Consider the following 15,393-nt stretch of genomic DNA (forward strand, 5'->3'; position numbering starts at 1 on the left):
TCAATGCACCTGTCCTGCTCTTCCTTTAAGTCTTGCCCTCTTTGCTGATATTAATTCTGAAAACGAACGGGGCTCTTAATCAGTCTGTCATACTGAGACTGGATTCATTTGAAAAGCTAAATCTGGCTCTTCCTGCACCACTGGCTACGGACAGAGATAATTGGTGCTGTTCATCTCTGAGTCTGACTAATTCACTTCCACCGTACTTTTCTGTACATTCCTTTCATGACATTATTCGCTTCACCTGCACGACCGTGGATTCGCCAGGACACACCTTTGCCTGGCATTACACGGGCTTCGCAATGTTGTCAGCTGTCGTCCTCTTGTGGATTTCATTGGTACAGCATGTGGTCCATATTCCCAGGACATTCGAATATCTTTATCAAACACGTGGAGTGTGAACGTGATTTCGGTGTTTTGCATGTCGCTATCAATACTAACAAAAATACTTAAATTATTCACGGTTCTTGCTGGCTTTTTGCGCACATATCGCACTGTCTTGTCTTTTTTACTTGAGTTGGGTAGCCATTAGACAAACCTGACAAACAGATCGACCACCATTTTAAACCTGAAATAGCCTAGTGCTGGACAGTTGTTTTTGGAGTCTGGAATATGCCGTGTACAGCAGGACGGATGAACTCGTTAATTAATTAATATGTTGTTTGATCATAAATGTCCAGCCGTTCGCGTCAGTGGGCTCATCCCTGGTTTATTCTCAAAACAGGGAGTATTTATGACAGCACAGAAATGTGAGCTGTCCCAAACTGAACTGTAGCCTACTCATCTTTTTAATGCGAGACGTGTATCTGAAGCCCGTTCCTGCCTTTTCCCAGTGACAGTTAAGTTTTCCCCGGAGAAACTTCCACCGCTCAGATCGGTGCCTTTAATGGAGAACGGAAACCTGGATTAAAAGCCTGCTTTCATGGTGTGTCCACAGCAATAATGGGTGCCGCGTTGAGATGGATCACCCAGATTAGTTTAGCACAGACCATCCCTGTTCCCCTTCTTCTTGAGCCGGTCTAACAAAAAGGACGAACGCTCTTTAAATGCCAATGACATCTCATTCGTCGCGGTCTTTGACTTTCGCCCGTGTTCATAATTCCTTAATAATGAATCGGTAACTTCAATTATTCATTTGGGTTTTAGCCGTTCTCCACGCCGATAGCATGCCAGTAACAGCTGTGACCCTCCAGCCAGGCAGCCCTTGCCTTCGAGCGTCATAAGGTCTACCGGTTATTGTTCTGATCTTAATTTCAGTGATGTTCAGACCAAAGACTAACTAACTGCTAACTGTAATTAACTGCTTTAATGAATCAATTAAGAGTGCCAATGAAAACCATCAGATCCTGCATCTCTCCTGGAAAGCGGGGTTGCAGACCCCTAAGTAGGCTATTTTTTGTTCAATTTTCGTTCAAGTGTAATTGGTAAGCGATTACTTTTTAATTGAATGTATCGCCATTATTATTATTATTATTATTATTATTAATTGCACTCTTAATTTTCAAACATTCAAACTTGACCACAGTTTACAGAATGTCTTTGTTATGTGTTCTGAAAGGGCGCGAGTGATGAGTCATGATGGGCTCTTTAATCTGCACCACATCCCGTTTCGGAGCCATAAAATTCCAGAGTCAAACAAACAATTGAAAAAGATCGAAATACTTGGGCCACATAAATTAACGGCGGCGTTGTGATTCCATTTTTACCACGTTTCGGCTGAGAAATAGAGGAGTGTGTTCCATTCCATTATTCATGTCATTTTCAGACCAAAGCTGTTCCATAAATTCTGGAAGTTTACCCAGTGTTGAGCAACTCCACTTTTCATTCGCTTTCAGCTCGGACCTGCCGTGGTTAGCAATTGAACTGGATTGCTAATCTTAAAATACAAAGGTGATCTAGCTGATTCCAAAGTGTTTTTGAACTGGATTGCTAATCTTAAAATACAAAGGTTATCGGGCTGATTCCAAAGTGTTTTTGAACTGGATTGCTAATCTTAAAATACAAAGGTGATCGGGCTGATTCCAAAGTGTTTTGCCTTTGTGGTGTGATTCATTAGTGCAGCTAAGTGTAGCTGAGATGATATGCCAACGTTCCATCGCCCAAGCGAAGGAGAGAATGAAAGATCGGGCTTGTTATTTCTAAAAGGCAATAATGAGCTCCCGTGTGGCACCAGCACATCGAGTGAAAGCTGAGGCTCATATCCTTGGCATTGCCCGTTCAAGTTAGGGTCATGTCAGGATCAGGAGTTCACAGCATATTGACACTTATTTTCATCCTAAAGGGGTTGGGTGGCCTGAAAGTGAAATAATCATCAATCAATCAATCAAATTTTATTTGTATAGCATATTTTACAGCAGTTGTTACAATACTAACTACAATCCTAAACCCCCCACAGGAGCAAGCCTAAGGCAACAGTTGCAAGGAAAAACTCCCTGTGGCAGATGGGAAGAAACCTTGGAAGGAACCAGGCTCAAGGGGTAAATCCATCCTCCTCTGGTCGGCTCAGGGTGCCGACTGGTGACTAACATGTCAGTCAGTTTTATAATCATTCCACTGATTTCAACCTGTACGTTGTTACTTTATTGTGGTAGTTACCAACCAAGATGTACTGTAGCTTGATTTATTTACTTAAGTTACCAATTGTACCTTGAGGTACAACATCTTGTAGACATCATGGCCAATGACTTTGCAATGAAATATGGGAGCTTGAGGCAATGCTGTGTACACTCTCTTTTGAGGCAAAGTTGCTTGTAATGCATAGATTTTAAATGAAACTGATAACTTGCTTGGATGAGTGAAGACAATTCTGAGATATTTCTTCAGTTTTTCCCACCTACATTGTCAAGAGTAATTTGCCTAAATCTGTGAAGCAATATCATGTCAAGCAGTATATTATACACACTGCCCTGGGTGTTTGTATTATTATATGCAGATAGTAAATACTTTATTATCTTTATTATTCTTTGAGTGATTTAATGTAAATTGACCAGCACACTCTAGTGACTCTCTAGGCAAGTAGTTGTGATTTTTTTCTTCATCCGTTCCTGTTGTTAAAACTTTTCGCCCCTGTGTGGAGTGAGTATGTGGACTGGCATTAGTGTTGCTCATAAATCAACCTCAGCTTTTTTTTTTTTTGTTTCTTTTTTTTTCTTACCTTTCCCTATTGTCTCATCCATTCATGCCCGCTACTGTCACACCATTAGCTTAACTGAAAACAGATTTAATGGATTTAACAAAGCAATTTAGCAGCTTTTTTACCAGGCTACACAGCTTAGCAAACTTTAGAGCCTCCATTTAAAAAGAAAATAGTCTGTTTCTTACAAATAGAACGTTCCGGTGGGTTTCCTAATCCTGTTCCTTGGTAAAAATGGGCAGAATTTGCCAGTGCTGTTCAGCGGGACTGCTGTCTCTGAAATAGGCATTCGGTGTTCATGGCAACCTGTTGAATTTTATTCTTGGCAAAGACCTAGCCACCCTGTTCCTCAGTGTTCAATCAATGTATGCTTGCATCACACCATTGCAAGAACTGATTATACTTCACATTTTTTTTGTGTTTCCTTGGAAATGGGACATTTAGCACCCACACATAGATCATCAACCTGTTTATCGAGCGATTTTGTGCCTTATTGTGACTTAAATGGGAGTTGTCCTTTTCCAGCCATCACAGCAGTTATGTCTAAAGAAGGTTCAACCTCTCAATAACCCACAGTCACTGTTGATTGGCTGTTCAAGAGGTATTTCCCCTGGCTTCCCTTAGCTGTAATTCTACTGCCCTATATCTGTGGCATCTTTCTTAAATTGATACTTGAAACAAGTTCTCCATTTGGAGTGGTGTGTCATAAATCCTAATCATACACACACATCTGAACCAGTGATGTAGGTACAGGAGAGAACAACGGCACAGGCAAAGCCACCGGGTCTGTGCACGACGTTAGCCACTCCCGAATAACAAAGAATTTATTTTGAAATATACCAACATGATCAATGTTCCAACCGGTGCTGGGTCTTCATCAGGATGAATATCAACATCAGGAAGAAGCTTTATGAAGATCCGACACAGGTCGGAGCATTAGTCATGCTGCTGTATTTCAAAATAAAATCTTGGCTATTTGGGAACTGCTACTGTGGCATGTTGACTCAGTTACTTCAGTGTTGAATAGTTGTGCATTGAATGTGTCCGATTTCATTGTATTAAATTTGTCCCAAGTAATTAAGGAAGATATTTTTCCCTGCCAACTTCATCTGGGTTTTATTATGAATGCCCAGAGCCTGTGACTGTTGTGATACTGCTTATCTTTATATGCATGTTTGATCCTTTGCATGTGCATTTTTACATTGTGTTTGATGAATTAAGTACAAAATGTCCTCTCTGTATTACAAGGTGCAGACCCAGTTGATGTGGATGTATACAGATATAGTATTTTCTGTATTGATGATAATATTTGATATTATTATTATTATTATAAACATTACAAATCTTAAATTAATTTTAATGTGATATCAGACATCCACTGGCTCAGTCTGAATTTAACTTGTTTCCATATAGCCTATTCATGTATTTATAATTGACGTTTTTCATCATGTTAGATCTGTGTCTGTCAGTGGATAGGTATTTGTAACAGAAGATTAGCATGAGAAAAGTGCAAATCTTTGAACAGAACTGCTTGGTGAACTTTATAGTACTGTTCCCAAGCAGTTATTTTTTGAGGGGCTGTGTTTTTATTGGTTTTTCCTAACATTATAGATGTCAGTCAGGCTTTACTGCTTGTAAGGGACGATGATTCTCAATGCTTCCATTAGTTGGTATTTAAGAAGGAAAACTGGGGCATAGGCATTGAAAGCCTGTATTGTATTTACCTCCTTAGAGGGAGTCTCTTGGCCATAATCACCAGTAAACTGTCTCCCCGCGGCTTGTAGTGTATTTAAGAGTTTCCCAGGGCATAAACAAAAAAAAGCGAGCTGCGTTTTAATTGTGGTCGTGATTTATCGCTCCGCTTCTAATTAAATCCCGTCTCCAACCACCCCTTTCACCGAACACAAGTGCGCACAAGCGGCGATTGAGAGTGCGTAAAGAAAGAATGAGAGAGAGACCGGAAAGCACCACGCACTAGAGAACAGTCATGGCGGTTCACACGCGCTGATCCGATTTGTTTAGCAGCGTGGAATAAAAGGGTCTCGGCAGGAAGACAGTGAGTCACTTTCGCGCAGTCCCACGACGCAGACCACAGACAGAGCCGCATGACGCTGCGGAACACTGTTATCCGCCGCCGTTGTACAGGACTTGGGTAATTGGTCAGCGCTCTGCAAAAGGCGTAAGTGGCTAGGACCCAGCGGAGCCGGTAAACAACAGACCAACTATGGAGTGTGGCTTTGGCGCGCATTAAGTGCGGCGCTCACGTCTGGAGTTCACTGGAGTTCACCGAATTTCTTTCTGGTATGAATGGATCATTAACACTTTGGCTTCTTTTTCTAGTGGCTTAAAATATATTTTATCGGCACTTGGGGTATTGCTGAGAAAAAACAACAAGGGAAGCACTTGAGTTTGGGTTACAACTTGAGCTTGTGAAAAACAAACATGTTCAGTGAGCTCCAACATTTTTTCTTGATTTGCCTCTACTCCACAATTTTAGATTTGTAATCAAACGATTCACGTGTGGTGAAAGTGTACATTCTCTGCTTTTAAGGGTATTTTTATACACTTTGGTGTCACCATTTAATGTTATGTAAAAGAAAGTAATCATGATTAGTACCTTGTTGCATGTCTTTAGCAAGCAACGAATGCTTGAAGTCTGTGACCCACTGACATCACCAGGAGTATCTTCTCTGGAAGTGCTCTGCCAGGCCTGTACTCTAGCCTTCAGCTCCTGCTTGTTTCGGGGCCTAGTTGCCTTAAGTTTTCTCTTCAGCATATGAAACGCATGCTCAATGGGATTAGGACTGGGTGAATGAGCACAGAAGATGCTTCTGTATACTTCAGAATTTATTCTATCAGCAGTTACATCATCAATGAAACAAGTGAGCCATTACATTACAGGCATTTAGCAGACACTCTTATCCAGAGCAACTTACACAACATTTACATAGCATTTACATTGCATCCATTTATACTTGCTGTGTAGCATCTGTAGTTCTGTTTGTGAAGTCTTCTGTGGACAGTAGTCACTGACATATCCACGCCTGCCTCCTGAAGAGTGTTTCTGATCTGTCGGACAGGTGTTTGGGGGTTTTCTTCATTATGGTGATAATTATTTGGCCATCAACTGTGGAGGTCTTCCTTGGCCTACCAGGCCCTTTGTGATTAATGAGCTCACCAGTGCTCTGTTTCTTCCCAATTATGTTCCAAACAGTTAATTTTGGTAAGCCTAAGGTTTTGTCTATGTTTCTGACAGTTTTTTTCTTATTTCCCAGCCTCTTCATGGTTTCCTTGACATTAATTGGCAAAACTCTGCTCCTCAAGTTGACAAACACCAATCACAGACATTAACAGCAATGAAAAGCCAACAATCAAAATTAGGTACTGAAAGCTCTTTTCTGCCTGTACTGAGGTAGTAAGTGAACACACGTAATTAATGAGAAATGTGTGAATCGATTTGTCCCAAACATTATGGTGTTCTGAAGTGGGGGTGGACTGTGTTTTCAAAGTGTTGTAAAATGAAACCAAAATATATAAAAATACCCTTTAATAAAAGCAGAGATTAACTTTGGACTACTAAAAAAAAACAGTGGAGTACAGAGCCAAATCACCATAACTGCCTTGGAAGTGGTTGGGTTCAGGCCCTGATGAATTTCTTTTTTGAGGCACTATTTCAGTGAAAATTTGTTTGAAGACACCTTTAAATATAACACTTTGCTGAGACCATGTGTTTGATCAAACACTGAGCATTGACTTTATAAAATTAGCCTTTTCCAGCCTTCACTGACTCATACATGTCCTGACATCTTCTCTGACGCGGAAAATCCAGTGAGGATTGTGGGAGAGCGGTGATGCTCTACATTGTCTCGCCCAGCAGGTTTGTGATGTTCCAGTTTATTTAAAGCTCTGTCTCAATTAAACTAACAGTTGCGACAGGGCTGCTGTCTCGCTTCGGTTCAGTTTTAGAGCAAACGTTTATCATAGGCAATCTGAAAAATTTTCTGTATTTCTTTCATTTAAAACTAGAACCATGCAAAACACACCTGAGTATTTCTGACTATAATATGATAAAATGATACATAGCAAGGAAAACCGATTAGGTAGTTATGCAAAGAGGGCCAATTGAAAAACACGCAGCACAGGCTGCTAGATGACTCATCAGGTTAAGGCACCATCCTCGTTCTTATTGCATGAATGTACTCCACAGTCAGCAGTGCCACATATAATTGGCAGTAGATTGTAGTAGCAATGGCCTCCCAGGGTTTGGAAGGGTTCAGGTGGCAGGAATCTGCATCTCATTGCTCTTTACCAACTTCTGCTGGTCAGTCGGGCACCTGCTAGTACACCCGTTAAGCTGTACATAAAGCGTGTTCCTCCAACTCATGTCTGTGTGCCGTGAGCTGTGGTGTGATAAGGCGTCATGTGCTTGCCTTCGCATTCCCAAATTGATCACAGATGATCCAGCGACAAGAGCTCATATATGATTGGCCATTCCAAAGTAGGGGGAAAGGGCAAAAAAAGGCACATCACCTATCTCTTTTGACAGCCGTTGCTAGGATTCATGTTGAAATTCAGTGTTTTGACGCTGACGCCGTGGATAGGCTTGGACACCTCAGGTCACGTTGTGTGTTGGGGGCTTGCGAGCAGTGATAATTACGCTATCGAGTGGCAGCGAGCTGCAGGTGAATTTGCAGCAGGCTTGAGATTCTCGCCAAATCCTCTTCAGTGTCGGGTTTCATGAGCTGCAAGGGAGCTGCCAGCAGCTAATGGAGGGAGAGAAAAAAAAACTTTAAGTGGCGTAACATGCCAAAAAGAGGCAGCTGTGTGTCTGTAAGCCATTTCCTGGAGAACCCCGGCGGAGAGGGGGTCCTGCAGGATGGACGATGTGGAGCGAGGCGCAAGAAGGGAAATCTGCTGAGCGGCAGCGAGAAGTCGCTTTATTCACAGGGGTCCCCAAACTTGGAGGCTCCACGGGGTGTGCTGGGCTTTTCATGTCCCTGTAAAATCAATGACCCAAGAAACCCGGCGAGGTAAATTAACTGTGTAATCAACTGTCTTAATTGATCAATTATGTGCTGAGCAACAGCAAAAACCAGCCACGTCCTCTGGCTCTCCAGGATAACGTTTGGGGACCCCAGAGGTATTTTAACCATGTGGAGACACCTCATGTACTCCAATACACACTGGGCATGACTAATAGAAAGAAATAGCCATTCAGTTTGATTAAAAAGCTGCTGCTCTGTATGTCCACTGTCCACTGTTCTGAACTTTGTGTTGTATACTTGGGGCACAAGTACAGATATCCAGAATTGCGATGTGTGCACGAGGTCAGGGGTTTTCAGTTTCGTCCTGTATTGTATTGCATTCAGATGCAAATACAGCAAAGACTCAACATTGCTTTCACTGGAATGTCATAACCAGAAATGTGTCATTTCACAACTGCTGCAGTACATCTGGAAGGGGGTTATGGTAATGGTATAAACCCTGTGGAGCAGAGAAAATTAGAAAATGGTTTACGATATTAAAAAAAACTTTCAGAGAGAGAAATGTAATGAACTCCCTGGTCTACTTCAGAACAACTTATCTGAAATAATAACATGGGAAAGGAATAATACTGGACAATTTATTACCAGAACTGAATAATGCAGGGTTCAGTTCAGACTTTCTGACAGTCCCTTATATTACTGAAATGTGTAGTGTGGTAGGTTTAGTGGCTGATTAAAATCACCTAGATCTGCAGGATCCACAGTATTTTTCACCCACACGGGTAACAAAGAAACTGTAAGAAAAATTAAGATTACATTTTGTCCACTAAAAAATTTATGAGCAACATGTTTTGGGAAAGTGTATTACACTCTTCAATGTTTAATAATTAATTTCTATTCTCATCTCTCACACCTGACAAAATAATAATAGACTGGGTAGCAGAACGGAGGTTTAGTAGGCTTGTAGGGTCTGATCTGATCATTTTCTCCAGATATATCAAAGCCATACCTGTAGGCGAGCACCAAGGTTTTACATTTTCTGCTTTAGAAATTAATAACTGTGACACACCGGGAAAAAAATAATATTACTTGTTAAAGCCCTTTTCTCTGAGCAGCTGGAGAAGTACGAAATAATACAATATTCCCAATTTTTGAGCATACAATATAGCTCATTACCTGTCCTGATGTGCTTAATTTATACTGCAATCTTTATCAAGGGTGTGAATAATTCTGTAAGGCTCTGTATATGTGTTAGCTACATACAGTCAAATAATGTGATATTGATCTTGACAGCATTACATGAAATCAATACAAGGATGTATTTTAAAGTACATCAGTTCACTCTTGCTCTGGTGTGTCTGTTTTGCTTTTGCTGTTGGTCAGTTTAGATTTTCCTCTTCAGCCTTCTGGGGCCAAACATCCAGAAAAGCAGACCTGACATTATTCATGGGTCAGCAAAAGCTCTGCAGCAATTTTGATGATGTCCGACGAGTGTATTCCAAAATGCAGTATTCACTGAAACACAGTTTCTCATCATTTTGGTCGGTGGTAACCCTGTTCCTGTAGGTTTTCATCCATCCATCCATTATCTATGGGTCACAGGGGGCAGGGGGTGTTGGAGTATATCCCAGCATGCACCAGGAAAAAGGCAGGAATACACACTGGACAGGTTGCCATTTCAACCCAATTTCAGCAAACTTGACTCTGCTAATTAGCAGCTCAACAAGGTTAGAGTGAAAACCTACAGGATGGCAAATCTCCAGGAACAGGGTTGCTTACTACTGATTTAGGTTATTAGTGAGGGTAGCAATGGAAAGTTTGCTTGCACTGTAATCAGTTAGCTGCAGTGTATGCATCAGTCATTTTGCGGTGTTCACCCAACATCAGTGAAAATTCTGTAAATCCAGAGGGTCCACAAAACTATTTCTGGTATGGGGGGCAACCACGAGTTTGTGGTCCTTTTGGTGAAAAACGTTAGGGACCACGGCGGCCTCAGCAGCTCACAGAACGGTCCTACTGCACAGCGTGCCTGGATTGGGTCCTCACTCACTCGGGCAGCTGGGACCCGTCCCATCTGAGGGTGGAGGTGAGGGGTTTTGAGGAGAGGAAATCGGCCCAATGCAACTGAGATAACTGACCAGGGCAGTCAGCAGAAAGTCATTTTTGAAGGGCACAGCTTTACAATGGAAGACATCTTTGCAGTCACAGGGAAAAAAGTGAGAAATTGCGATTCTGTGCAAGTTAAAATATATATCAAGTCCTTATTCGTAGCTAGGACGAAATCCCCTAAATCCCACACTAAATCCCCACTGCAGAGGCTATCTAAAGGTCACTCTGTGCAGTTTTCACGCTGCTGCACCTACTTACAAAACGGGGCTAATCCTGGAGCTGGCCCCTGCAATACGCAACCAGCCAAGAAAAAGCCTGAGTGTCAAAAGTTTCTCCTCCAAGAAAGCTGGGCTTCCTTCCTTACGCAGTTGTTTTACATGAAGGCGCTCACCTAGCATCTGAAGAACATGGTGTTGAATCCCAGTCATTTAAGGCCTTTTATTGAACCTTTGAGCACTGAGATTAGCAGTGTTCCACTGTTCCACAGCATTTGTTTGTTGGACTCCTTTATCCCACACGTATTCCATACAGCTGGATATCTACTCAGGAGGAAAACTGTTCTTCACATGGGAATTGAACCTGTGACCTCCCAGTCCCAAGCTGTGCTGCTTGCTTGCTGTACCCCCACCCCCCCAGGGAATATAACAGACTCCAGTGATCAAAAGTAGACGCCAGGCTACTTGATTTAATTACATGACATGAAATAATACTTCATGGAAATAGAACATTAGAATATACTGAAATACATCGTAAATACACATTGGAAATGCATTGCCAAATATATTTCACAGCAATGTAATATACAGTATGGCAGCATTTGAAAGTGGCAATACTGAGTATATTGGCCAATATATTGTGAAGTGGTGCAAAATGTGATACGTTGATAATGTATTATTTATGTTATTTCTCAAGGATTTGCATTCAAAAATAATGGGAAGATGGCAAAGGAGTGAAGCTTTGAAGTTAATGTAAAAATATTGCATGTGCTCTTGAGTGTCACATGATCAGAGCATTCCAAGAGTGAAGTGAATGCAATCGTGCTCACTGAAATTACTCACCAGTGAAGCAGAAACCAGTACATCATTACACACTTGTCCCAGGAGAGTCCTCACATGCTCTTTCACAGCTCATGCACAGAGTGCATGTACCCATATAGGTTAGCGTGTGTGCCTGTACCGGCTTCTTGTGGCTGCATACAAAGTCGTACACTGTAGAAACCCAGTCAAAACAAACATTCGGCTGGCAAGAGACAATTAAGTCGGAAAGTGTATAAGAGCAAAAGGTTCCAAAACGTGCTGGTAGAAAATAAAGGTCAAAAAATTGTTTGGGATAAAAAGTGTAAAAAACTAATGTAAAAAAACAAAACACAAAATATTACACCGTAATGATCCAGGCAGTCGCAGGTAAAATGATTTTTAAGACCTTTATCGAGAGGAGCAGAGCAAAGACTGCAGCCTTGCCTGGGATTGACATTTGGCAGTTCTGTTATTGTCTGTTATTTGAGACGTGCCTCCTCCTCTTCCCACCCCATCAAATGGCAGGGCACTACCGCCAGAGCCCTGCTGAGGCTCACAGTGTCTGCACCTTAACCCCCCCCACCCCCCAAATCCCCAAACGCAGTAAAACCTGCATCTGTCCCCCCAGCTCTACAGCCTCACACAGGTTTCCATAAAGCATTATTAATGTCTCCCGCGTGTAGCATTCTGCTCCACCAGCACCAAATGCGATTCTCTTAGCGTAATGATAATTTCTAAAAGATTGCGTGCAACTGCAACTGATCGATGTGTGTTTCAAAGGCCATTCCTCATTCGTGCCATTATTGTGTTCTCTGCATTTCTGCATTGGATTTTAGTTATTATTTATGCTGGGGAGATATTACATTGCATCATATATTGGTTTCTTCATCAAGATAATGTTTCCAATTTTGATAGAAGCAGCAGTTCTTGCCGTTTTCTTCATTTCTTGGTTTGAGATATTGATTTAGTAAAACTTTGTTTGTATGTTGATATTTTCCTTTTTATATTCTGAATGTAGATTTAATATTGGGATGAACCAGAAAGTTCGCTGCAAAAGTAATCTTAATAAATACTCTTCCTGCAATGCAGAATTTGACTTGCAAAAGACACAAATTTAATTTTGTTTGAATTTAGCCTGTTCATTTTTCCTTGATTCCTTCTGTTTTTAATTTAAAAAGAAAATCAGTTCCAGATACATACTTGCATTCCCCTGAATACATGTGCAATATGAGTAATATTTAAATTATGTACATTTATCTCCAGGTCATATCAGAACCAACCCATAAAATGGCATATCATTTTATGGTAATTTGACTAACCAAAATCTAATAATGAATCAAATATATTATTTAAAGGTTAATGACATGGAAATCTGGGTCTTTTGCACTTTAATGGGATGGTTCTCTTTCTGAGTTTTTAAAAATATTTTTTATTTTTTATATTAACTCAAGAAAATGAACTGTCCTTGTAGTATACATGTTAATTTCAAATGTGGCCACAGGAGGCCACTGTTGTGATAATCCAGTCAGAGTTAAGAAAAGTTTGGCCAGAGATACCCTCCTGATTGATGAACATCACTTCAGAGTCGGCAGATACACTGTTCTCTTTGTTCATCTACATTACATTACATTACATTTATTTGGCAGACTCTTTTATCCAAAGCGACGTTCAATAAGTGCACACCTAAGGTCATTGGAACAACTACAAAATAAAAATCTAGACAAGCTGGTTGCTGGCACTGATGATCACATCGATCAATGTAAAATTGGTGAATGCTATTATGCCTTTGAACAATCACATAAGTCACTGAGAACATCAGCGAAGTGAATGTACTGTAATGTAAAATGCATAAGTAAGTGATTGATGAGAACAGGCTATTCAGCCAATCTAGGCAAATTTTGCCAACATTATAATCATTTAGCTGACACTCTTATCAAGAGCAGCTTACAGAGGAGAAAATATGCACATTCAACTGATTAAAATCAGTAAAAGTGCCAGTCCTGGCAAACGGCATTCTCAGACCAGCAAGTATATATATGAAACATCACTGAAGCAGTAATGCAGATAAACTGTTGTCAGCAAGAACAAAAATACAAATCCTGAGTACATACAGATCGCATCCATAAAAAGCCCTTAGAAGAAAAAACTAAAACCATGAAAACATACTGTACCCTGAACTAGTAGAAAAGGTAGGAGCATTAGGGCGTGGGGATGGGTGGGGAACCAAGATGCTGTCTGAAGAGGCGGGTCTTCAACGTGCATCTGAAGATGGATAACAGATCTTTTGCCCTGACCCCTGTGGGGAGTTTCATCCCCCATTGGGGGGCCAGTACAGACACGCATCATTACTGGGAGAAGCAATTACAGAGGGAGGGGAGTAGCCAGCCATCCTAAGCTTGCAGAATTGAGAGATTTGGTCTGAGTGTAGCCAGGGTTGAAAGATTGACTGGAGGTAAAGTGGAGCTGTAAGAGGCAGCCAGTGAACTGCACTGAAATTAGGAGGGATGTGACAGGAGCATGTTTGGGAAGGTTGTAGACTGCAGTCTGTAGCTTCAAGGGTTCACTTTAGAGCATGCACTGGTCCCACACCTGAATTGCTGTGGTCCAGGTGTGAGGATATTAAGGTAAGTGCTCTGTATGGTATGTGGTGAGGAAGGGGCAGATTCCTTGGATGATGCACAGGATGAATCTGCATGCCCAGCTCACTGCTGCTAAAAGAGAGGAGAAGGAAAGTCGATTATCTAGGGCTGCCCCTAAGCTTCTAACAACAGAAGAGCTCTGTGTGTGCTCTGCTATAGCACAAAGACTGAGGGAGAGGTCTTACAGTGAGTGAGGAGGACTTGAAAGGAATCCAGAGAGCTTTCAGCTTCAGCCAGGTGGAGCTTCAGGCGACAGTTTGCCATCCAGCGTGAGATGTTGTTCAGGTGAGTGTAGGTGCGTAATGAGCCCTGTGTGTCAGACAGAGGACAGGGGAGGAAAAGCTGGTGTCGTTGTGACATAGAGGTGCTGTGAGAAAGTGTGGGAGGTGATGACAGACCCAAAGAGAAAAGAGGAGGGGGTCAAGCGTGGAGCTTTGGAGGACCGCTGTAGAAAGGTTGTGGGTATGAGATAAGCCACAGTCTCTCAGGGACTGTCCAAAGTTGAAGGATTAAATCCACTTTAGTGCTGGGCCTAAGACTCAGCACAACAAAAAAGTAATAATTCAAGCATCAGCTGATATGAGAATAAAAAGTAACCTGAATCTGTTTCCATCTATGGCCCCCTGTTCAGCTGACACAACTAGCAACTGAAATATGTTTTCTATTCCATGTTGTTCATCCCTTTCTATTTAATTATTTAAGGTGTGGAGGGGTAAGGGTTGTTTGGAGAGGCTGACTTTTAGCTAAATCATGAAAAAGCAAAAGCAAAAGAGAAACAGTAATTGCAATGAGGCCTAGCTTTTCTGCTGTGCTGATCAGCATTGCTGTACAGTGTGGCTGATCTGTGTTGGAATGAAAAAACAAAAGAGAAAAGAGTAAATTCAAACCAACACTGTTATGATCATACTCATTTGCATAATTTCACACAGAGGCTACGTATTTGCATTGTTATTCCTGCCTGCCATACATGTCAGTGTAGAGACGTATTGGGGATTGTGCAGAGGTGGGTAACCCGGCTTCAAAGAGTAAAAAGACTGACCATGTATTTGCTCCACCACCATGCACTAAACCAGCTGATTCTAATTAGCATAACTCTTCACCATGGTAGGAGAACTAATTATTGTAATCAGCTGGTTTAGTGCATGTTGGTGGCGCAAATACATGGTCAGTCTTTTTACTCTTTGAAGCCGGGTTACCCACCTCTGAGAGTGTGCCCAGTTTCTGACATTTCTGTGTTGTAAATGCCTGAGTTGTAAACTTTGGTCGACTTTTAAACAAATCTAAATCACCACTGGCTACAAACGTATTACATTTTTTTTTAATTCCTATATAACGCTTTGAAAATGGACATAAGATTTAAGCAAAGTAGAATAGAATAGTGTGGTTGACACATCTAGTGGGCCCTTACATGGAAGATGGACAAAAACTAAACTGAGAGTGACAAAAAAAGCAGAGGACAGTCCTTTCATGTTTGTACTTTATTGCTCAGGTAGAAAGGTCAGAGGGTAATG

The sequence above is a fragment of the Anguilla rostrata genome, chromosome 16 (genome assembly GCF_018555375.3).
Source record: "Anguilla rostrata isolate EN2019 chromosome 16, ASM1855537v3, whole genome shotgun sequence".
Lineage (NCBI taxonomy): Eukaryota > Metazoa > Chordata > Actinopteri > Anguilliformes > Anguillidae > Anguilla > Anguilla rostrata.